Genomic DNA, 24787 nt, shown 5'->3' with positions numbered 1-24787 from the left:
GGACCGCCAAGGCAAGCACCGCTGAACAGGGTAAGGACCGCCAAGGCAAGCACCGCTGAACAGGGCAAGGACCGCCAAGGCAAGCACAGCTGAACAGGACAAGCACCGCTGAACTGGGCCCTTCATCTCAACCACCGCTCCGCTGGGCCCTTCATCTCAAGCACCGCTCCGTGGGGCACCGCCGTCTCAAGAACCGCTGCACTGGGCCCTTCATCTCAAGCACCGCTGAACTGGGGCCCTCATCTCAAGCACCGCTCCGCTGGGCCCTTCATCTCAAGCACCGCTCCGCTGGGCACCGCCATCTCAAGAACCGCTGCACTGGGCCCTTCATCTCAAGCACCGCTCCGCTGGGCCCTTCATCTCAAGCACCGCTCCGCTGGGCACCGCCGTCTCAAGAACCGTTGCACTGGGCCCTTCATCTCAAGCACCGCTGAACTGGGCCCTTCATCTCAAGCACCGCTCCGCTGGGCCCTTCATCTCAAGCACCGCTCCGCTGGGCACCGCCGTCTCAAGAACCGCTGCACTGGGCCCTTCATCTCAAGCACCGCTCCGCTGGGCACCGCCGTCTCAAGCACCGCTCCGCTGGGCACCGCCGTCTCAAGAACCGCTCCGCTGGGCACCGCCGTCTCAAGAACCGCTGCACTGGGCCCTTCATCTCAAGCACCGCTGAACTGGGCCCTTCATCTCAAGCACCGCTCCGCTGGGCCCTTCATCTCAAGCACCGCTCCGCTGGGCACCGCCGTCTCAAGAACCGCTGCACTGGGCCCTTCATCTCAAGCACCGCTCCGCTGGGCACCGCCGTCTCAAGAGCTGCTGCACTGGGCCCTTCATCTCAAGCACCGCTCCGCTGGGCCCTTCATCTCAAGCACCGCTCCGCTGGGCCCTTCATCTCAAGCACCGCTCCGCTGGGCACCGCCGTCTCAAGCACCGCTGAACTGGGCCCTTCATCTCAAGCACTGCTGAACTGGGCCCTTCATCTCAAGCACCGCTCCGCTGGGCCCTTCATCTCAAGCACCGCTCCGCTGGGCCCTTCATCTCAAGTACCGCTCCGCTGGGCACCGCCGTCTCAAGCACCGCTGAACTGGGCCCTTCATCTCAAGCACCGCTCCGCTGGGCACTGCCGTCTCAAGAACCGCTGCACTGGGCCCTTCATCTCAAGCACCGCTGAACTGGGCCCTTCATCTAAAGCACCGCTCTGCTTGGCCCTTCATCTCAAGCACCGCTCCGCTGGGCACCGCCGTCTCAAGCACCGCTGAACTGGGCCCTTCATCTCAAGCACCCCTCCGTTGGGCCCTTCATCTCAAGCACTGCTCCGCTGGGCACCGCCGTCTCAAGTACCGCTGCACTGGGCCCTTCATCTCAAGCACCGCTCCGCTGGGCACCGCCGTCTCAAGAACCGCTGCACTGGGCCCTTCATCTCAAGCACCGCTCCGCTGGGCACCACCGTCTCAAGCACTGCTGAACTGGGCCCTTCATCTCAAGCACCGCTGAACTGGGCCCTTCATCTCAAGCATTGCTCCGCTGGGCCCTTCATCTCAAGCCCCGCTCCGCTGGGCACCGCCGGGCACCGCTGTAGGAAGTTGGCTCTGTATGCACTCTTTCAAAGTAAGGAATAGTATGCACAGAGTCCAAGGGTTCCCCTTAGAGGTAAGATAGTGGTAAAAAGAGATAATACCAATGCTCTATTTTGTGGTAATGTGGTTGAGCAGTAGGCTTATCAAAGGAGTAGTGTTAAGCATTTGTTGTACATACACACAGGCAATAAATGAGGAACACACACTCAGAGACAATTCCAGGCCAATAGGTTTTTGTATAGAAAAATATATTTTCTTAGTTTATTTTAAGAACCACAGGTTCAAATTCTACATGTAATACTTTGCATGAAAGGTATTGCAGGTAAGTACTTTAGGAACTTTGAATAATCACAATAGCATATATACTTTTCAAATAAAACACATATAGCTATTTTAAAAATAGACAGTGCAATTTTCAACAGTTCCTGGGGGAGGTAAGTATTTGTTAGTTTTTGTAGGTAAGTAAACCACTTACGGGGTTCAAGTTTGGGTCCAAGGTAGCCCACCGTTGGGGGTTCAGAGCAACCCCAAAGTTACCACACCAGCAGCTCAGGGCCGGTCATGTGCAGAGTTCAAAGTGGTGCCCAAAACGCATAGGCTTCAATGGAGAAGGGGGTGCCCCGGTTCCGGTCTGCCAGCAGGTAAGTACCCGCGTCTTCGGAGGGCAGACCAGGGGGGGTTTTGTAGGGCACCGGGGGGGACACAAGTTAGCACAGGAAGTACACCCTCAGCAGCACGGGGCGGCCGGGTGCAGTGTGCCACCACCTGGGCAAGGGAGAGGGCCTCCTGGGGGTCACTTCTGCACTGGAGTTCCGATCCTTCCGGTCCTGGGGGCTGCGGGTGCAGGGTCTTTTCCAGGCGTCGGGATCTTAGAGTGAGGCAGTCGCGGTCAGGGGGAGCCTCGGGATTCCCTCTGCAGGCGTCGCTGTGGTGGGTCAGGGGGGACAACTTTGGTTACTCACAGTCTCTGAGTCGCCGGAGGGTCCTCCCTGAAGTGTTGTTTCTATACCAGTCGAGTCGGGGTCGCCGGGTGCAGGGTTGCAAGTCTCACGCTTCTGGCGGGAAACACTGTTGCCTTTAAGTTGCTCCTTTGGAAACAAAGTTGCAGTCTTGGGTGAACAGGGCCGCTGTTCTCAGGAGTTTCTTGGTCCTTTTAGAGCAGGGCAGTCCTCTGAGGATTCAAAGGTCGCTGGTCCTGGGGAAAGCGTAGCTGGAGCAGTTTTCTTCCGAAGGGGAGAGACAGGCCGGTAGAGCTGGGGCCAAGGCAGTTGGTGTCTCCGTCTTCTCTGCAGGGTTTTTCAGCTCAGCAGTCCTCTTCTTCTTAGGTTGCAGGAATCTGGGTTCCTAGGTTCTGGGGAGCCCCTAAATACTGAATTTAGGGGTGTGTTTACATCTGGGAGGGCAGTAGCCAATGGCTACTGTCCTTGAGGGTGGCTACACCCTCCTTGTGCCTCCTCCCTGAGGGGAGGGGGGCACATCCCTATTCCTATTGGGGGAATCCTCCTTCTACAAGATGGAGGATTTCTAAAAGTCAGAGTCACCTCAGCTCAGGACACCTTAGGGGCTGTCCTGACTGGCCAGTGACTCCTCCTTGTTTTTCTCATTATCTCTCCTGGACTTGCCGCCAAAAGTGGGGGCTGTGTCCAGGGGGCGGGCATCTCCATTAGCTGGAGTGCCCTGGGGCATTGTAACACGAAGCTTGAGCCTTTGTAGCTCACTGCTAGGTGTTACAGTTCCTGCAGGGGGAGGTGTGAAGCACCTCCACCCAGAGCAGGCTTTGTTTCTGTCCTCAGAGAGCACAAAGGCTCTCACTGCATGGGGTCAGAAACTGGTCTGTGCCAGCCTGCTGCTGAGAGACGAGTCAGTCCTGCACTGAACAATTGAGTAAAATACAGGGGGCATCTCTAAGATGCCCTCTGTGTGCATTTTTTAATAAATCCAACACTGGCATCAGTGTGGGTTTATTATTCTGAGAAGTTTGATACCAAACTAACCAGTATTCAGTGTAGCCATTATGGAGCTGTGGAGTTCGTTTTTGACAGACTCCCAGACCGTATACTCTTATGGCTACCCTGCACTTACAATGTCTAAGATTTTGCTTAGACACTGTAGGGGCATAGTGCTCATGCACCTATGCCCTCACCTGTGCTATAGTGCACCCTGCCTTGGGGCTGTAAGGCCTGCTAGAGGGGTGACTTACCTATGCCATAGGCAGTGTGAGGTTGGCATGGCACCCTGAGGGGAGTGCCATGTCGACTTAGTCATTTTCTCCCCACCAGCACACCCAAGCTGGCAAGCAGTGTGTCTGTGCTGAATGAGGGGTCCCTAGGGTGGCATAAGACATGCTGCAGCCCTTAGAGACCTTCCCTGGCATCAGGGCCCTTGGTACCAGGGGTACCAGTTACAAGGGACTTACCTGGGTGCCAGGGTTGTGCCAATTGTGGAGACAATGGTACATTTTAGGTGAAAGAACACTGGTGCTGGGGCCTGGTTAGCAGGGTCCCAGCACACTTCTCAGTCAAGTCAGCATCAGTATCAGGCAAAAAGTGGGGGGTAACTGCAACAGGGAGCCATTTCTTTGCAACCGCCGTCTCAAGAACCGCTGCACTGGGCCCTTCATCTCAAGCACCGCTCCGCTGGGCCCTTCATCTCAAGCACCGCTCCGCTGGGCACCGCCGTCTCAAGCACCGCTGAACTGGGCCCTTCATCTCAAGCACCGCTCCGCTGGGCACCGACGTCTCAAGAACCGCTGCACTGGGCCCTTCATCTCAAGCACCACTGAACTGGGCCCTTCATCTCAAGCACCGCTCCGCTGGGCCCTTCATCTCAAGCACCGCTCCGCTGGGCACCACCGTCTCAAGAACCGCTGCACTGGGCCCTTCATCTCAAGCACCGCTCCACTGGGCCCTTCATCTCAAGCACCGCTCCGCTGGGCACCGCCGCCTCAAGCACCGCTGAACTGGGCCCTTCATCTCAAGCACCGCTCCGCTGGGCACCGCCGTCTCAAGAACCGCTGCACTGGGCCCTTCATCTCAAGCACCGCTCCGCTGGGCCCTTCATCTCAAGCACCGCTCCGCTGGGCACCGCCGTCTCAAGCACCGCTGAACTGGGCCCTTCATCTCAAGCACCGCTCCGCTGGGCACCACCGTCTCAAGAACCGCTGCACTGGGCCCTTCATCTCAAGCACCGCTGAACTGGGCCCTTCATCTCAAGCATCGCTGAACTGGGCCCTTCATCTCAAGCACCGCTGAACTGGGCCCTTCATCTCAAGCACCGCTGGCCCATTGGCCGAAGGGGCAGGCCCGCATCTGTGTCGGGCAGGGCTGCACGAAGCACTCTGGGCACTAGTCCCCTTCCAGTACCAGTGGAGACTGTTATCCACTTGAAAAACTGTGGCTTTGCACTCCCCAGGATTGAACAGTGGGCAAACCACCCACTGTAGAGACTTGAGAGACTGTGGCTTTGCACTCCCCAGGATGGCACAGTGGGCAACCCACCCACTGTAGAGACTTGTGAGACTGTGGCTTTGCACTCCCCAGGATATGGCAGTGGGCAAGCCACCCACTGTAGAGACTTGAGAGACTGTGGCTTTGCACTCCCCAGGATGGCACAGTGGGCAACTCACCCACTGTAGAGACTTGTGAGACTGTGGCTTTGCACTCCCCAGGATGGCACAGTGGCCATGGAGGCCCCTTGTGGATCTGGCGTCGTGGACTCATCTGGCTGAGGTGCCCCCCCTTCCCTTCCCCCTGAGGTGCCTGTAGTTTTCCTATCTGATGCCCCTGCAGTGTTCTCTCCGTTGGAGGCAGGTATCCTGTGTGGGCTTTGCCCATGTGTTTTGGCCCAGTGGCCCACGAACAATGGCTGATGGACATATCAGACTGGACAATTTATGTATATAAAGTTATAGATGTGTGATATATTTTATACTCAGTCTTACAATATAATTCTATATTTATAATCATTTCCTTTTACCTTTGCATTCTTCTGGGGGGTTTGGGGGTGTAACTGTGATGTGTTGCTATGCATTGATGTGTGTGTTGTACTGGTTGAGGGTGAGGGTGGGTGTGTCGCATATGTGTGTCCCCGTAATTTTTTGCCTCCCCCTCCCCTGTGTCGTAGGTGCAGTACTCACCGTTGTCTTCTGCGCCGGCGTTCGTGCTCCTGGTAGAGGAGCAGGAAGACAATGGCTGGTAGGATGTGTAGTTCGGGTTCCATGCTGTCCAGATTCCTCGTGGGGTGTATGGAGGTGAGCGTTTTCCATTTGAAATGTCTGTTTCCACCGTGTTTTTATCGGCGGGGCTACCGCCCCGGAAAAGGTGGCGGATTGGTGGGTTGTGATAGGGTGGCCGGTACATTGTCTCCCGCCTGTCTGTTGGCGGTGACCGCCGCACTGTTTGTTTGTCCCGCCGTGGCGGGCGGTGTGTTAAAGTGGCGGTCTCTGTTGGCGGTTTCCGCCAGGGTCGGAATTGCATTTTTTTTACCGCCAGCCTGTTGGCGGTTTGACCGCCGCTTTAACACCGACCGCCAGGGTTGGAATGACCCCCCTTATGTCTTTTCATGTTATTGCAAGTTGGTGGGGGTCTTTGTAATGACTTTTGTCTTTACAATTCTGTTTCTTGCACTGTTCATTATCCTAATCATTGCAGCCCATGCAACATATCACAGATTGAAGTTGTGTTAAATAAAAACTATTGAAACTTTACTGCATCTTCGTTATTGCCTGTGTTTGGTTGAGACATGATGTATCTGTGAGAAAGGGGTAATCTCTGTTTGACCACGACACTCTCTGAGACGTCATACTCTCAAGTCCATGTGTAAAGGCTGCCACAAATCACCTCTTACTATTTGAATTTTTGGTGAAGTGCTGCTAGTGAGCCGGAAGGGTTGGGACGACAGCTGCGACTTGTTGTAGGATAGGCATAGTCGCCTACAAACATAAGTACTGTCATCCTTAAACTAGCAGTCTTGCCTAGAGCAAGAGTCCAAACTACGACAGGTGAGACACATCTACTGAAACTCACCCACAGTAAAAAGTCTGAAGCTGGGTGACCCACAAATCTGAAAATCCAGGTGTGCTGAATTGGCGGAACCCAATTTCAACAATGTTGGTTCTTGAGCATCTTGATAAGTAGATATGTACATCATGTGTACCATGAAACAAAATAATATTTTAAAAAACTTCAAACTTATTACACTATACAAAGTAATATATGCATTAATTAACAAAAAAATACAAACATATACAATGTGGTTCCAATGTTCCTTTGCAATATTGACAAAAACAGGGATACATTAGAGGCACTGCTAATATAGCCAGTGCACCAAGCCAATGTGGTCCATGCAACCACCAACTAGGTCTCAGTTATAAATCAGGTGTTTATCAAACAACTGAATCCATTTTGGTATGACATGTTCATCAGATAGTGGCACATAATTCCACCACTCCTTGATGGTTTTCAATCCTTTCTCTATTGAGTCACATTTGATGATCCATTTTCATTCAAGGATTTGTAGGATCAGTGACATGTGTCCACCTCTCTCTGGTTTCTGTGCCACATTAATGACCTGTGACTTAATTTTGTCTGCACTGTGATTCCTCTCCATGTAATATAGCTCCAATGGTGCTGTCACTAGTTTACATGTGATCTTACTACAATGCTGACCAATCCGGTCCTTAACCTGTTGCATCGATTGCCCATTTTACATGTTTCGCATAGACACTAAATACAGGAAATCATATTTGATGTGCTGCAATTTGTAAACTGCCTTAGCTGCACATTTATAGTATAATTTGCAGAATTTTTGGTATTCTGAGTAAACTTGCAGGCCACACAATTACCATCTTTATAATGGCCCTTTATTAGTTCTAAACCCCAGGAATATTCAAGTTTTGAGACACTTGGCATTTGGTGAAACTTGGGATTCATATCAGTTGAAGTTTATATCATTGGCCTAGGTTTGGACTAGATTTTGATTGTTGATCTTGGTGAACAGCAGGAATTCTGTTTTGGCTCATTTAAGCTTTAAGTAGGGGCTGAACTCCCAGGTTTGACTGAGATATATTGGGGGTCATTCCGACCCTGGCGGTCATAGACCGCCAGGGCCGGGGACCGCGGATGCACCGCCAACAGGCTGGCGGTGCATCCAGGCCAATTCTGACCGCGGCGGTAAAGCCGCGGTCAGAAAAGGGAAACCGGCGGTTTCCCGCCGGTTTTCCCCTGGCCTGAGGAATCCTCCATGGCGTCGCTGCCTGCAGCGCCGCCATGGGGATTCTGACCCCCTTCCCGCCAGCCTGGTTCTGGCGGTTTTGACCGCCAGAACCTTGCTGGCGGGAACGGGTGTCGTGGGGCCCCTGGGGGCCCCTGCAGTGCCCCACAAAGATTTTCAGTGTCTGCATAGCAGACACTGAAAATCGCGACGGGTGCAACTGCACCCGTCTCACACCAGCAACTCCGCCGGCTCCATTCGGAGCCGGCATCCTCGTTGCTGGGGCTTTCCCGCTGGGCGGGCGGGCGGCCTTTTGGCGGTCGCCCGCCAGCCCAGCGGGAAAGTCAGAATGACCGCGGCGGTCTTTTGACCGCGGTACGGTCTTCTGGCGGTTCCCGCCAGGCGGGCGGCTTCCGCCGCCCGCGGGGGTCAGAATGACCCCCATTATGTTTTTGATGCTTTGGGTGTCTGAAGCAGAGGAAACTTTCAAATTCAGTAGTATGCTATCAGCATAGTTGTGAGCTCTGATGTCTGAATAAAGACCTAAGGAGCTCCCATTCAATATTATTGATAGAAGGAAACAAGATGGAACCCTGGGGAAGTTTAGAGGGTATGGGATCTTCTGGGACCTGGAGGTGCCCATGCGAGTAAACTTGGGATCAGTTGGATGTATAGAAGGAAAACCAGTGAAGGATGTTTTTCATAAATCCCATTTGAGATGGTAGGGCAGTGTCAAAGGAGGCTACATCAGGAGACAGGGTCCTCTATACCTGTAGTCATGAGGGCATCATCTATGATTTGTAAGGTAGGTGTCTCTGTGCTGAAACATAATCTGAAGATGTTTTAATAATAATGCAAGAGATGGATGGTGTAGATGTGCTCCTCAAATTGTGCCCTGACAGCTTTTTGATGATCTTGCAGATGAAGGGTAGGTGAGTAATGAACCACTAAATGGCATGGATGCCAGGTCTAGGGTCGCTTTCTTGAAGACTCAGATGTTTTGCCTTATCTTGAAAGCTTGACAGAAGACGTGTGGTGTGAAGGAGACATTGGCAATGTAGTAAGGTTGGGAAAGTCTTCACAGAGATGGCTTTAATGAAGGATGAGGGTTGAACATAATCTTCATATGTGGTGCCATTGAGGGAGTTGAGAATGTTGGTGAGACCTTTGAGAGACAGGGGTATGAAGGATGAAAATTATGATTTGTAGTAGGGAAGAGTGGGTGTCAAAGGAGAAGTAGGTTTGGTGCTGTGGAGGTGCTGTTGGATCGACCCTATTTTTTTACTGGAGAAGTGGTTGTTGGCATTGCATTTGTCTGTGTGGAAAACGAAGATTAGACTAGTGCTGATGCAGTAATAAGTTATTTTGAAGAGTGCTGTTTCTATTGTCAGCTTCATTGACTGCGTGTTACATGGAGGGTCTTCAGAAGCTTGAAGGTGTCACGGTTCTGTTTTTAATCCATTTCCTGTCATGTCTGCAAATGGAGCATTTGTTATGAGCAAAGTCTTTGAGGTATAAGGGTGCTGAAGATTTTGACTACCCTTTTGTTTTTAGCTAGAGTATAAGTCTTCACATGGGTGTTCAGAAATGCAGTGAAACCATTTAGAAGGGTGTTGACATCAGATGTGGGTGTGGTAGGGCATCAGATGAGTTTAAGCTATAAGTTGCTTTTGGAAATTCTTTGAAAGATGTAAAATGTTATTGTTCTCTAATGTGTAACCTGTTGGGTTGACACTGAGCAGTGTGATAGTGATTGGGAGGTGATTGATCCAGTGTAGCAGTACAGGACACTTGCAATGGGTGGTTGCTGATGTTAAGAAGACGAGGTCCAGGATGTGGTATTTGGAAAGTGTTGAAAGGTAGTTATGCAATACCAAGAACAGCAGGCACATGATATTCAGTAGGGTGTCTCTTGTGTTTTTATGCTTGAGATATCTTCATAGTTGATATCCTCAAGGGTGGTTGTGTAGGTGGCTTGCATGGATGAGGTTGTGAGAAGGTCCGCCACTTTCTCTTTTTAGTCCTTGTTCTGTCCAAGAGGCTCATATATGAGGTGATAAGTGGCATACTGAATAGTAGACTGAATAGTAGGTTGGAAAGTGGCATGTGAGGAGCTCAAAGCATTTGAATGTTGTTTGCTTGCATATAGTGCAGAACCAAAGGGACCTATTGATGATGGCAAGGCATCCTTCCAACCAATGACCACAGTCTGCATTATGGATGCTATAGTCTGTAAGTAGAAGGAAGTCTAGGATGTGCAAGAATGTGTAAATGAGCCATGTTTGTGCACAAAAGAGTGCATCAAGATTGTGACTGGTTATAGGTGATGATGTAGGTAGCATGTACTTCTGTAAAATATACACTGATGAGAAAGAAATGGTGTGTGAGTGTTTGTTTGTTTTTGGTGGTTAGTGGGATGTGGATGAGGTTTTGGTATAATTGTTGTAAGGATGCGATGTGAATATTTGTGTGGTATAGTGCCAGTTATGATTGTAATAGTTGGTAGTGTTATGTGCTGGGTGAGGCACATGCCACTTACAGTGTAGATTCCGGTAGTGCAGGTTCTGGCACAAAACCCTTCCTGGCCCTAACAGGCCTGAGCAGAAGTACTTGCCTGGATCTGCCTTTTTCTGGGGATACCCAGATAAAATGCAAACCGTGATGTCACTTCTTGTAGAGATAGATGCTGGGAAACACTAAAATGTTCGCTTCGGTGGGGATGAATGCTGAGGAATGCAGCCCACTTCTCTGACTTCCACATTTAAAGATGGTTTTGACTGGGAACCAGTAAAGTCATGTTATGTATATATGGATGCTGAGAAATGCAAAGCTGTATATTTCTTTTGAGATGAACGCTGGGGAATGAAGGCTGCTTCTTTGGCTTCTTATTTTAAAAATGGGTTTAGAAGGGAACCAGTGGTGTGACTTGATGTGGCGATGGATGAAGGAAAATGCACTTATGTCACTTACTGTGGACATGGATTCTGTGTTCATTGTAGATGTTCGAAATGAGCATCAGCCAGATTAACTCAAAGTCATGGATTTTCTTCGGACATATCCTGCAGTTCCATTACATATTTTTTGCCACAAGATTTTTGATCACAGCAAGACTGCTTCACTGAGCCCTACAACCTAGTATCTGAGAATGTGAAACTAACTAAAATAACTTGGGCCTATTCACAAATGTAAATGTACAAGTATAGGTTTAGGGTCCGGATTAGATATAGGCAGACGGGAATACTCCATCACAAACATGACAGATATCCCGTCCACCGTATTATGATCCCATTATATATTATAGAGATCGTATTAAGGAGGATGGGGTATCCGTCACTTTTGTGATGGAGTATTCCATCACGAGATCTAAATCAGGTCCTTAGTCACTTTAGGCATTTCACAGAAAAAAATAATGCATTTGTATTAGAGTACTTAGGGGGTCATTCCGACCCGCTGGGGACCGCAGATGCACCGCCAACAGGCTGGCGGTGCATCCAGGCCAATTCTGACCGCGGCGGTAAAGCCGCGGTCAGAAAAGGGAAACCGGCGGTTTTCCGCCGGTTTTCCCCTGGCCTGAGGAATCCTCCATGGCGGCGCTGCAGGCAGCGCTGCCATGGGGATTCTGACCCCATTCCCGCCAGCCTGGTTCTGGCGGTTTTGACCGCCAGAACCTTGCTGGCGGGAACGGGTGTCGTGGGGCCCCCTAACAGGGCCCCACAAAGATTTTCAGTGTCTGCATAGCAGACACTGAAAATCGCGACGGGTGCAACTGCACCCGTCGCACACCAGCAACTCCGCCGGCTCCATTTGGAGCCGGCATCCTCGTTGCTGGGGCTTTCCCGCTGGGCGGGCGGGCGGCCTTTTGGCGGTCGCCCGCCAGCCCAGCGGGAAAGTCAGAATGACCGCCGCGGTCTTTTGACCGCGGTACGGTCTTCTGGCGGTTCCCGCCAGGCGGGCGGCTTCCGCCGCCCACGGGGGTCAGAATGACCCCCTTAGTGCCTTTTGGACAATGGAAATTCCAAAGCTATTTCCTTCCTTATTAGACATTTATTGCACTTACCACATAACCCACAAGCTGAGCATAATTTGTAGATTTCAACTAAAAAAATCGAGCGCAAATGGTTTAAAAGTTACTAGAAAATACCTCCGCAAGCTCAGTGGCAAGCTATTCGCAAAGTTTCACTAGCCACTTTTGAGTTACTGATTGCTATATTCAGGAAAGTAGTACTAATGAGGTGAAACATTCGCCCAAAAGGCATGGGTGTTAAAATAATAAAATACCTACATATACCAGCACATAATTTAACACATTAGGGAGCATTTGATTATCCTTGCCTCATAATATGTTTAACCCTTTCGCATAATTTGGCCCTCTTTTGCTGCACTATTCAGAAGACTATCAAAATAGCAAATAGGCAGTTGTAAGAATTGGCAGATAAGGATCATGAAGGAAAGCAATGGGCGGCCAGCTCTTAGCAGTAGTGCCCGGCCTTGGCTTTGTGTTGAGCCTCCCACGCATTAAGAAACTGTTCACTTAGTCGTCAAGATGGTTCCACATTTATGTACCATCGGGGACGGCTTTACAGCCTTTAAACAAGGGACAGGAACACTGGAGTCCCTTTGTATGTCTATGATGCAAATTGCTGTTACTTTTCTTTGGGGCTTAAATGCAGTTTCCTGACATAAAAAATAAACCCCCTCAAAAATAAACGCCAATTTACAAACGGACAGCACACGTTTGTGAAATATTACTCGATTTACAGAGATTAATAGTGGCACTACAACTAAATCTGCGGACAAAACGCACCGTCTCATAGTTTCAAAGGTATGCCCAAAAAGTCGTATGGTTGCCGTAAAAAAATCTAGCTTTTTGTGTAAGGTTTAGTGATATCGTTGCTATTTTGGATGAACACGAAACAAAGGTCACCACTGTGCTAAATCTGACTTGAAAGCGTGAGTCAGGAAGCTCTATTTGAGGAAAATCATTATTTCATACCATTACTTGCGGAACTGCAGTTTATTTGCCAAAAATGTACATTTAATGCGTGTCCCCTTTTAGAACAAGTATTGGCAAAACAAACAGACCCCGCAGTAAAAAGGTGCTTGCTTAATGTGTTTTGAGTATTGTTTTGGAGATGGAGTAAAGTAAGGAGAATTAGCGCCGCATTTGCGCCGCTTTTTGACGCAAAACGGCGCAAACCTACAAAATACAATGGTATTTTGCAAGTTTGCGCCGTTTTTGCGTCAAAAAACGACGCAAATGCGGCGCAAAAAAAGTATAAATACGGGAGGTTCTTTAAATCCATTTTATCAATGTTTGATGTTTTTTGTAAAATATGTTAAATGCATTTTTTAAAACATGGAAATGGCAAGGTAGTATCTGTAGATGTTTAAAAATGTTAAGTGTTTTTAATCTTAAATGTAAATAGTGGTAAAATTAAAGATTTGTTAGCTTTTCTAATTATTTTTGGAACCAAAGAATGGTTTTGTTAATATATTGAAGTTTAAATTGATTGAATGAGTTTAGACATAAAGATAAATTGTCAGACATATAAATAGATAAAACAGCTAGAGAAAATAAAGAAATAAAAATGTAAAGACAGTAAGATGGAGAGAGATGGGCAATTACCGGGTGACATCGAAAAAACGACAGTCCGAGACAGCTATATACAGGCAGAGGCAGACTAGGGCAGATAAACAGAGACAGATATAGATGGAAAGGGACAGACAGAGGAAACTAGATGGAGAGATAATGAGAGACGGAAATGATGACAGATTTAGAGACTGATAGAGATTATTAGAAAGAGATAGTACACAGAGATACAGACAGATAGATTAGGAGGGATAAAGGCCTATTTAGACAGAGACAGCCACAGGTAAAAGGCGACCAATTGAAACAAATTCAGATTGATATAAAGAAAAATAGACAGATAAATAATGACAAGTAGATACGGAAATATGACAAAAAGAGATAATTAGTAAAAAGATAAATACACATAGCTATAGACAGAGGCAGAGCTAGTGATAGAGATAAAGAGAGAAACAGATGCTGCCTTTGAGCAATTGAGATAGGCAGATGGAGAACAGACAGAGCTAGAGATAGGTACATCGAGACAGATAGTGGTAAAAAGAGAGAGAGATATATAGACAGGCAGCTAAAGATACAGGCCGATAGATTTGGACAGATAGTTACAGAGGACAAGAGAGGTAACTAGAGACAGAGACTGACAGAAGCAGATAGACCCAACTGCAGATACAGGCAGAGACAGATACAGAGTGAAACATGCAAGTAAAACAGAGAAAAAGGCAGAGATAGACAGATAGATAGATAGATAGATAGATAGATAGATAGATAGATAGACATGAGCAGCTAAATATAGTTAGAGGTAGAGTCAGAAATAGCGAGAGAGAGAGAGAGATCTATTTAGAAACAGAGGCAGCAGAAAAGTAAAACATAATATGTGGACAAATAGAAACAGAGTTAGCAATAGGTAAGTCAAGACAGATAAAAGTAGAAAGATAGTGAGAGAGAGTCAGATAGCTAGAGGTAGATAGTGATAGTGGCAGAAAGAAACATACACAAACAGTGATAGAGAAGGAGATACAAGCAGAGGGCTAGAGGCATATCAAGGAAGAGACTAGAGGGACAGACAGAAATAGAGGCAAACAAATAATGCTAGGGGTAGAGGAATCCATATAGATGAAGACAGACAGGTAGCAACAAAGAGATAGGGACAGATAAAGAAAGATAGAGAAAAAAGTAGAGATGGAGAAGTATAGAGATTCACACAGCTAAAACTAGAGAAACGCAGAGACATACAGACAGAGACAGAAGTGGAGAGAAATATATATATAGACAGACAGGGATAGAATAGACATAGATATAGATAGCTGAAGACGGGCAGATAAAGTTAAAGTTAAATATAGACAGAGAAACAACGAGAAGGAGAGAGAGACAGAACTCAATAAAGTGAGACAGACAGATATAGAGAGATAGGCAGGAAAAACCATATGAGACAGTGGTAGAGACAAATAGATCAAGAGAGAGGGAGGCAGAAAGAGACCGACAGAGATAGAGACAGGGTAGGTAGAGATGGTGACAGGCACATCATGCTAGTGAACGGCAGGTAAGTAAAAAAAGAACGGTAGCTAAAGATTGCTAGAAAGTGACATAAACAGATACAGATAGATATCAATACAAATAGAGACATAGAGTTAGAGGCAGATACAAAACAGATAAAGATACAGATAAAAATAGAAATAGAGACTGATAAATACATAATATAGTTAGAGACAGACAGAAACAGATAGTGGGTGATGGGGACATATAGAGATAGACAGGTAAAGAAAGATAGCTAGGCAGATAGAGACAGATGGAGATAGCTGAATCAAGACAAACAGAGGTATATTGAGCTAGGCTGAGAGAGAGTTAAATTCTGACAATGACAGATGGATAGAGACAGAGAGAAACAAATAGATCAGAGAGACAAATAAGGGCTGATAGGAAGATGAGACAGATACATACAGAGACAGAGAGATACAGTGAGATATAGAGAAAGATAAATGAAGCTAGCAATAGAGAAAGATGAATATTGTTGAAGAGTGGATTATTGTTAAGGGCTGGAAAGTACCTACACTGAGCAATAGGCCACTAAACCCACTAGGTCCAGTTTGGTCTCCATAAATTAACCCCAGCTCAACCCTTGGTAGCTTGGCAACAAGGCTTAACTTCGAAGACAACGGCCCTCATTACGACATTGGCGGTAAATCCCGCTCACCACCGCAGTGACGGCTCCAACATACTGCCGCGGTGGTGAATATCTGTTCGCCATATTATGACACACACACACCAATCCAACAGAATACAGCCCCACACACAAATCCAACAGCCCAAAGGTCAGTGATAAAGTGGCGGTACAAACACCCATACTGTTACGCCAACAAAACAACGCCGACCACATTATTACCTGTGGATATTCAACAGCAGTAAACCATTGGCGGTACACACCGCCGCACTCAGAATGGACACCCCAATACGAAAAACACGCACCTGACACCCATACAAACACCGCACCCAAACACCCACAGCACTATAAAAGAAACACCCACAACCCTTTACAAACAACAATTAGTGCCAGGAGATTGACACGAACAGCACAGAGACAACTAGACACACACATCACTTACACCCATACATCCCTCATGCACCCCAGATCACATACCCCACCACATTACTCAACACACTCTCATCAACACACACCACACAACACCCATGTCCCCACAAAGGCACCCCCATTTCATTGATGATGAGTTAAGGGACATGGTGGAGGAAATTGTCAGGGTAGACCCACAGCTGTTTGGAGCACAGGTACAGCAGATATCCATTGCCAGGAAGATGGAGCTATGGTGGAGAATCATGGACAGGGTGAATGCCGTGGGACAGCACCCAAGAACAAGGGACGACATCAGGAAGAGGTGGAACGACCTACAGGGGAAAGTACATTCCATAGCAGCAAGGCACCAGCTCGCCATACAGATGACTGGTGGTGCACCCCTACCTACTCCCCCACAGCTCACAGCATGGGAGGAGCAAGTCTTGGCATTACTGCACCCTGAGGGACCCGCTGGAGTAGCCGGAGGACTGGACACTGGTAAGTCAACATTTACTACTTATCACCTCCCATACTTGCATGCCATCTCACACCCTCACCCTCACTCCAATCACTCCACTCCGTCCCACACACTGCACCTACACATATGACTAACCACAATGCCAAGCCCTGCATGCCATACCTTTGCATGGACACCCCTCCCAGCCCTGCAAGGACACCCATAAACAAAGCATGCACAACATAGGGAAACTAGCAATCACAAAATACATCACCATTCACAAGCAAAAGTTGGCAGGGCAACAGCAACTATAGAGGGGAAGCCAGGGATGTACAATATGTCACAGACATGGAGCATAATACATCACTTACATCCCCACAAGTTCCCCAGCCAATGTCGGTGGAGAGGAGGTGCCACTACAAACCAGTCCCCCAACAGAAGATGCCCCCAGTGATGACAGTAACTCTGGACTTCAGGATCTGGACCAACAACCTGGCCCATCAGAGACCACTGAACAGTCGGTCTGACAAGCCAACTCACAGTCCACCACAGAGCTTCCCCCATCAGTATCAACACCACAGCACCCACCCAGAGTACCCACACCTCTGTCCCTAGAACACGTCAATCAGCAGTGTGCCCACCTGTACAGGGACCCCAGGTCACACCTCATACCCAAGACAGTCAGGGGCCTGAGGGTCAGTGGCAGTGGGCACATTATTCAGGGAACAGAGGCACAAGCCAACAGGGACACTGGGAGGACCACTGTGTGCCAGTGTGAGGACAGGCCCAGGGAACTGACTCTCCAGGAGGCACTCTCTGAGATCCTGGGAGCCTACCAACATTCCCAGGACATGATGGGACAGATCCTTGACAACGTGCAGGAGAACAGGCACCTGCAGGAGGGACAGTATCAGGCAGGACTTGCAGGCCATTAACACCACCTTGATCTCCATAGCCGGGGTGCTGGAAGACGTGGCCAACATCATGAGGGAGGCAACAGCACAGCAGCGGGCCCCTATCATTAGCCAGTCCATTGACCGCCCTCCACCTCCCCTACAGCTAGTGGGCAGAAGGCCCCGCCACAGGACCCACAGGCCACCAGCACCATACCCCCTGCAGAAGGTGAAACGTCCCGCAAACGTTCCCTGCGAGCCAGACAGAAGCCAGAGACACTTGCCAAGACCACTGCCACGAAATGAGACTCTCCTGATTGTCCCCCTTGTGTCCCACCCTGTCACCTTGTCCACTTTGAAATGCCTTTGCCCCCCCTTCCTATGGCCACGTGGACACTGGACCTGTGATACAAACAGACTGGAACAATACCCTGGACCTTCCTCCATCATCACCCCATTCCATTGACATTTTCCCTCAATTTCTTAGCACTACAATAAACACCCTTGAACACAACTTGACTACTAGTATTTTATGTTTTGAAAATGTGCATTTATGGAAACAGTCACATCTAGTGAAAATGATCTGAACACTGTGAGAGCATAGGAATAATAATCTGCAGCTGTCTGTAGTCGGCACATCAGTACACAGTTGTTATATCTCCAACATCCGTAAAATTACAAGTCATAGGTGGCAGTAAGTTGAGATGCAAAGGAAGTTAATGCCATCATGCTACAGCCACACAGAAAACACCAATAGTCAGAGGAATGGTCAGTTGCACTGTCTCACCTGTGTGTCATTGGAAGTATTGACGGATAACTGATGTTCTGTTGTCCTCATCCTCATCCTCAGCCTCTTCATCCTCACTGTACTCAGGGTCTACTGCTGCCACATGGGGATCTCCAGTCTCTTCCTCCTGCAGAAACGGTACATGCCGTCTGAGGGCCAGGTTGTGCAACATGCAGCATGCCATTACAATCTGGCAGACCTTCCTGGGTGAGTAGCACAGGGATCCACCTGTCAGATGAAGGCACCTGAACCTGGCCTTCAGGTCCTCTTGATGATCCTTCTGGTTCACCCATATGCCTCATTATAACGTTCCTCTGCCCCTGTCCTTGCATTCCTCACAGGGGTCAGCAGCCACTGTAGGTTTGGGTAGCCAGAGTCACCTGCAAGTATTGAGGGATAAAATTTAGCCTCACACAATGCTATAGTGTTGACACCTGAAGGCATACACTAACATACAGTGGGTGGGGACCAAGGCTCACCTATTAGCCACACCCTGTTCCTCTGTAGTTGGGCCATCACATTTGGGATACTGCTTTTCCTCAGAACAAAGGCGTCATGCACCGACCCGGGATTCTTAGCATTGACGTGGGAGACTTATTGGTCTAGGAGGCACACCATTTGCACATTCAGTGAGTGGAAACTCTTATCATTCCTGAACACCTGTTCATTCTGGCAGGGGGAACAAACACAATATGTGATCCGTAAATTGCACCAATAATATTGGGGATATGTCCCATTGCATAGAATCCGGCCTTCACTGTGGCCATATCCACCTGGGAGAAAGAAATGTAGCTGCACATGTGTTTTACCAGGGCAGACGAAACTCTTGCCAGCATGATTGAGAACATTGGGTGTGACATTCCTGCTGCCAAGGCCACTGTCACTTGGAAAGAACCTGTTGCCAGGAAATGGAGCACTGAGAGCACTTGCACAAGAGGGGGGATCCCAGTGGGATGACGGATAGCAGATATCAGGTCTGGCTCCAATTGGGCACACAGCTCAGTTATTATGGCCCTGTCCAGTCTATAGGTGAGTATAATGTGCCTGTCCTCCAGTGTAGCCAAGTCCACAAGGGCTCTGTACACGGGGGTATGTCTCCACTTTCTATTCATCTGCAGTGGTAGGTATCTAAGAGACACAAGAGTGAGTAGGCTATCACAATTTGAATAATGAAACCACAACTTCAGTGTACGTAGTGCAGTTATGTGATGGGACAGTGGGAATGGTGAGGTATGTGTTAATATAGGCTGTGATGCAGTTAATGTCGATATGACCGTTGTCCTCCCCCATGAAATGGCGACCATCTGTCATCTATGTAGGGACAGGTGGAAGAGAGGTAATTCCGCGGACATTGGGTGTCGTAGCGGAAGGCGGTCTTTCACCACTGTGCAAATCCTCATTAGATAATATGGGGGTCTATGGAATATAGTAGCCAATGGGGATCTGCGCCAGTGGTCACGGTGTACACAGCCATGGACGTTACTGCCATTTTCTATTTGATTCCTCACTTGTTTCCCGACCTTCAACAGGAGTGCACCTACACTGCGTGTGCTGCTGTGGCATGTGTCTGGAACCTACCATGGCCCGTGTGACCAGGGAAAGGGCCCCTGCCTTCATATCGGAGGAGGTGGAGCGACTGGTGGATGGGGTCCTACCCCAGTAAGGACTGCTGTATGGGCCTCCAGACCAACAGGTGAATAAACTTTGGGCATAATGCATGTGGGAAGGATGCATGGAGATGTGTGCACTGGGTGATGTGTGTGCCAATGGTGATGGAAACGGGATTGGTGCACCATATGTGTGACAGGCTGGATTGTATGTGTAATCTTATCCTCCCTTATGTATTGCCTCTCAAGGTCAGCGCCCATCAAAAGAAGGGATTATGGTGTGCCATCGCCAAGGACGTGCGGACCCTGGGGGTCTATGGCAGGCAGAGCACCCACTGTCAGAAACAGTTGGAGGACCTGAGACGCTGGGCACGGAAGACCATTGAGGCCCAGATGGAGATGGCTTCCCAATGAGGAAGGGGTGCCCGTCGGAACCTGACCCCCTTGATGGCCCGCATACTGGCGGTGGCCTACCCAGAGCTGGATGGGTGCTTGAGGGAATCACAGCAGCCAAAAGGGGGTGAGTACAGCGGTCATTATTAAAAAATTTGGCAGGTGGCATGGGATGCGGGTAGTGGATGTGAGTTAGTGGGTGCCCCTAAGGCAAGGCAAGGCATTGCAGCATGAGTCAACTCTGGGGTAATGGGTGTATAGCAAATGCAGTAACCTAGCTTGTTAGCATTCCATGTCAGTCAGGGCTTTGTGGGTCCCAGGAGGGGTGCAGTTGGCGGTGTGTGGCCCTCGTCTTGTCGTGGCATCTAGCCAAATCACTGGCAGTACAATGCATAGTGCTCAAGCCTGATCCCTGTGTGTGACGGAGCTGTGCATGCCAACTGTGGTACTGGTGCAGTAATTGACCCAGTGTTTCCTTTTTCTCTCTACCCTTTTTTTCTTCTGTCATCCTGTCCATGCGTGCATTAGCATCATCAGGCGGAGGAGCAGGGGCAAGGGCGACAGAGGGAGCTGCATCCCACAGGACCCAGGAGGCAGAGTCCAACTATGTTGAGGTATACTAGTGGAATGGAGAGAGAGGGGAGCACCACGGCAGAGACGGAAGGTGACAACACAGACTCAGATATCTCTTCCGATGGAAGCTCCCTGGTGGGGGCGCACACCTCTGTGACTACTCCAGCTGCAGGTACAGCCACCACCCCGTACCATCAATGCCCTCCCAATAGCCTCTCAGCGAGTTGCCCGTGCCCGCTCACCCAGGAGGGTGGGCATCTCCTTCCCCCAGGCACCTCAGGCCCTGCCCCAGTGAGCCCTGCTTCCCTGAGTGAGGAGGCTATTGACCTCCTGAGATCCATCTCTGTAGGGCAGTCAACCATAGTGAATGCCATCCAGGGGCTGGCATCCCATATCTAGCAATGCAATGCATTCCTGGAAGGCATCCACAGTGGATTGGTGGCCCAACAGAGATCGATTCAGGCTCTGGCCTCCTCTCTGATGGCAGCCATTGTCCCTGTTCCTACCGTCCCCCCTCCAACTACCACTTCCCAGTCCCAGTCTCCTCAACCCCAACGCATCCCATGCCCACATACATACGAGCATGCAAAAAAGACAACACTCAAGAGGGGCACTGGCAAACACAGGTACCACACTTCATCTGACAAGCACTCACGCAAACACCAGACAGTTGCAGACACAACCACATCCACTGCCTCCACTGTCTCTCCCCTCCTCCTCCTCCTCCTCCTCCTCCTACACCTCCCTAGCAGTCACGTCCACACTCACTCCTGCATGCATTGCATCAACATCCACCACCAGCATCACCACACCAAGCAGCACACACACCTCACTAGCAGACACCTCCACAATATCCATGCACACGTCCCCTGTGTCCTCTCCCGCCCTGTCTGTCCCCCCTCCTAAAGGACACAAACGGAAGCAATCATACACCCAACAGCCATCCACCTTACATCGGCATACTGCCCATGCAGCTGCACTCAAATCCAGCAGACATACACCTCCTACAACCACTTCCTCAACCTCCACTCCCATCCCTCCTCCCTCATCCCACCCTACCATCCCTAAGAAGCTTTTTCTTGCCCAACTTGACCTCTTCCCAGCCCCTCCTCCCGTCCTGTCCATTGGAGCAGGGTCCCAATGGCCTAGCCCAGCACCTCAGCCAAACAGTCCATGCGTACAGTGGGGGCACCACCTAGTCGTGGTGGCAATTCAGTGAAGGATCCACTCCACCAGCCAAGAAGGTGAACGATCCCACACCTCCTGCCATGAAGGGGAAGGAGCCTGCACCTCCTGCCTTGAAGGAGAAGAAGCCTTCGACTCCTGCCTGGAAAGATAAGGAACATGCACAACCTGCAGTGTAGGGAAAGAAGCCCTCAACCCCTGCCAGGAAGGGTAAGGATCCCACGCATCATGCCATGAAGGGGAAGAAGCCCTCGTCTCCAGCGGAGGCTGTCAGGGTGACACCTTCACCACCACCAGTGGTCACGGGGCCCCCACCACCAGCTGAGGAAGTGCATCCCTCACCACCAGCAAAGACTGTCCAGGAGACACCTTCACCTGCCACCACAATTCAGCCCTCACCACCAGCAGAGGCTGCCCAGGAGGCACCTCCACCTGCCACCACAGTTCAGCCCTCGCCACCAGCAGAGGTTGCCCAGGAGACACCTTTACCTGCCACCACAGATCAGCCCTCACCACCAGATGACACCGAGAAGCCATCACCACCAGCGGAAGCCATGTAGGCCGCTCTCCAGGGGCTGCTGTACGAGGAGCCCCCTCCAGGAGCAGTGGGAATGTTCCCCACTCCAGAGAATGTGGCCTTTCACTCCCCAGGACAGTGTGATGGGCATGGAGCCCCTTCCAGAACTAATGGGAAAGTCACCCACCTGAGAGACTGTGGCCTTGCAATCCCCAGGACAGTGTAATGGGCATGGAGTCCCCTCCAGAGCCAGTGGGAAAGTCATCCACCTGAGAGACTGTGGCCTTGCACTTCCCAGCACTGACAAATGGGCATCGAGCCCCCTCCAGAACCAGTGGGAAAGTCACCCACCTGAGAGACTGTGGCCTTGCACTCCTCAGCACTGACAAATGGGCATTGAGCCCCCTCCAGAACCAGTGGGCTTGTTCCCTTATTCGGCTGAGGTTCCACCGCCCCTATCCCCCTGAGGTGCCTGCCCACTTGCAAACTGATGCCCCTGCAGAGTTCTATCCGGATGAAGTCAGGATTCGTGTTGTGCCTTGGTCTGTGCCCTGTGGCCATGTGGGCCCTTAGTACATTGGACTGGGCAGTGGCCCTTTGTGTACATTCGTACAATTGGATTATTTATTAGCTGCTTATATCGATACATTCTCATTAGTGCATTCTTGTTGTCCTTGCATTATTGTGCTGTGTATCGTGTGCCATTGTTTTTCGTGTGCAGCTGGTTGTGTGTATGGTGTGTGTGTGTCGTGTGTGTGTGTATGTCACTCTTATTTCCCCCCTCCCTTGTATGCTAGACGACTGTACTCATCATCGTCATCTTTGTGGCCGTTGGAGTTCCAGGATGAGCATGACGTAGATGAGCATCGGGAAGACTTGCAGTTCTAGTTCCATGGCAGCGTTGTTCTTCCCTGTGTCTCCATTGGTGAATCCTTTCTCTTCTGTGATGCATTTCCGCCAGGCTTTTTATGGCGTTGGTACCACCCCGGATTGGCGGATTGATGTGTCAAAATATGGTGGGTGGTACTTTGTCTTCCGTCTGGCTATTGACTGCTACCACTGTGGTGAGTGTTGTTTCCTCCCTGGCAGTTGGTGTAGTACATTGGCTGCCTATGGGAGTTATCACCGCCCTGGTTATAATTTGGCGGTAATTACCGCCAGCCTGTTGGCGGTATTACTGCCACTTTATCACTCACCACCAGGGTCATTATGAGGGTCAAAGTGTGTTAAGCATTCAAATACTACAAAACAGTAATACTATAAAACACAGGAAACAGTTTAAAATTCCAAAACCAATTTATAGAAATAGGAAATAGTTGTATCTTCAATTTGACAACTAAACAAATAAGATCGGAGAAGGGGAATCAGGGATATTAATTTTTAAATAATTAATGTTTTTTAGCACATGGAAACTAAAAGCACCACTCAATATCTGGTAGCACCTCGGGGAGAAGTCTATGTTTAAGGCCAACTGCAATCGGTTCCAGTGGAAAGCCTCCGACAAAAGTTGACCTTTGGACTTAGGCCCTCATTCGGACCTTGGCGGGCGGCGGAGGCCGCCCGCCAAAGTCCCGCCGTCAAAATACCGTACCGCGGTCGCAAGACCGCGGCGGGTATTTTGACTTTTCCCCTGGGCTGGCGGGCGGCCGCCGAAAGGCCGCCCGCCAGCCCAGGGGAAAACGACCTTCCCACCATGAAGCTGGCTCGTAATCGAGCCGGCGGAGTGGGAAGGTGCGACGGGTGCTACTGCACCCGTCGCGTATTTCACTGTCTGCTGTGCAGACAGTGAAATACTAGCGGGCCCTCTTACGGGGGCCCCTGCAGTGCCCATGCCATTGGCATGGGCACTGCAGGGGCCCCCAGGGGCCCCGCAACACCCCCTACCGCCATCCTGTTCCTGGCGGGCGAACCGCCAGGAACAGGATGGCGGTAGGGGGTTTCAGAATCCCCAAGGCGGCGCAGCATGCTGCGCCGCCTTGGAGGATTCATTTGGGCAGCGGGAAACTGGCGGGAGACCGCCAGTTGTCCCGGTCCGACCGCGGCGTTACCGCCGCGGTCGGAATGCCCAAGGGAGCACCGCCGGCCTGTCGGCGGTGCTCCCGCCCCCGTTGACCCTGGCGGTTCTGTACCGCCAAGGTCATAATGAGGCCCTTAGTCTTTTTCTTGAAGATTTTTCTTACCAGGACGATCCTATCTGATCCGACCTCCCAGGAACCCTCTTTGGATGCGCATCGTAGGAGACCTCGGTGAAGAATTCTACCTTTTGACTTAAATGATTTTTCAGGATGGAAATTTTCGCCCGGGGCGAATTTGAATTTGGATCTGATGTCCCATGAGCCCTCCTTGGATACGCTGAGCTGGGAATCCCAGTCAACTTTTTATGTTCGGACTTTGTCACTTTTTTGGAGCTTTTTCTCTCCATTGTTGGAAGACCCCTTCAC

Source organism: Pleurodeles waltl, chromosome 2_1 (assembly GCF_031143425.1).
Source record: "Pleurodeles waltl isolate 20211129_DDA chromosome 2_1, aPleWal1.hap1.20221129, whole genome shotgun sequence".
Taxonomy (NCBI): Eukaryota; Metazoa; Chordata; class Amphibia; order Caudata; family Salamandridae; genus Pleurodeles; species Pleurodeles waltl.
Note: the sequence above shows the minus strand (reverse complement) of the source record.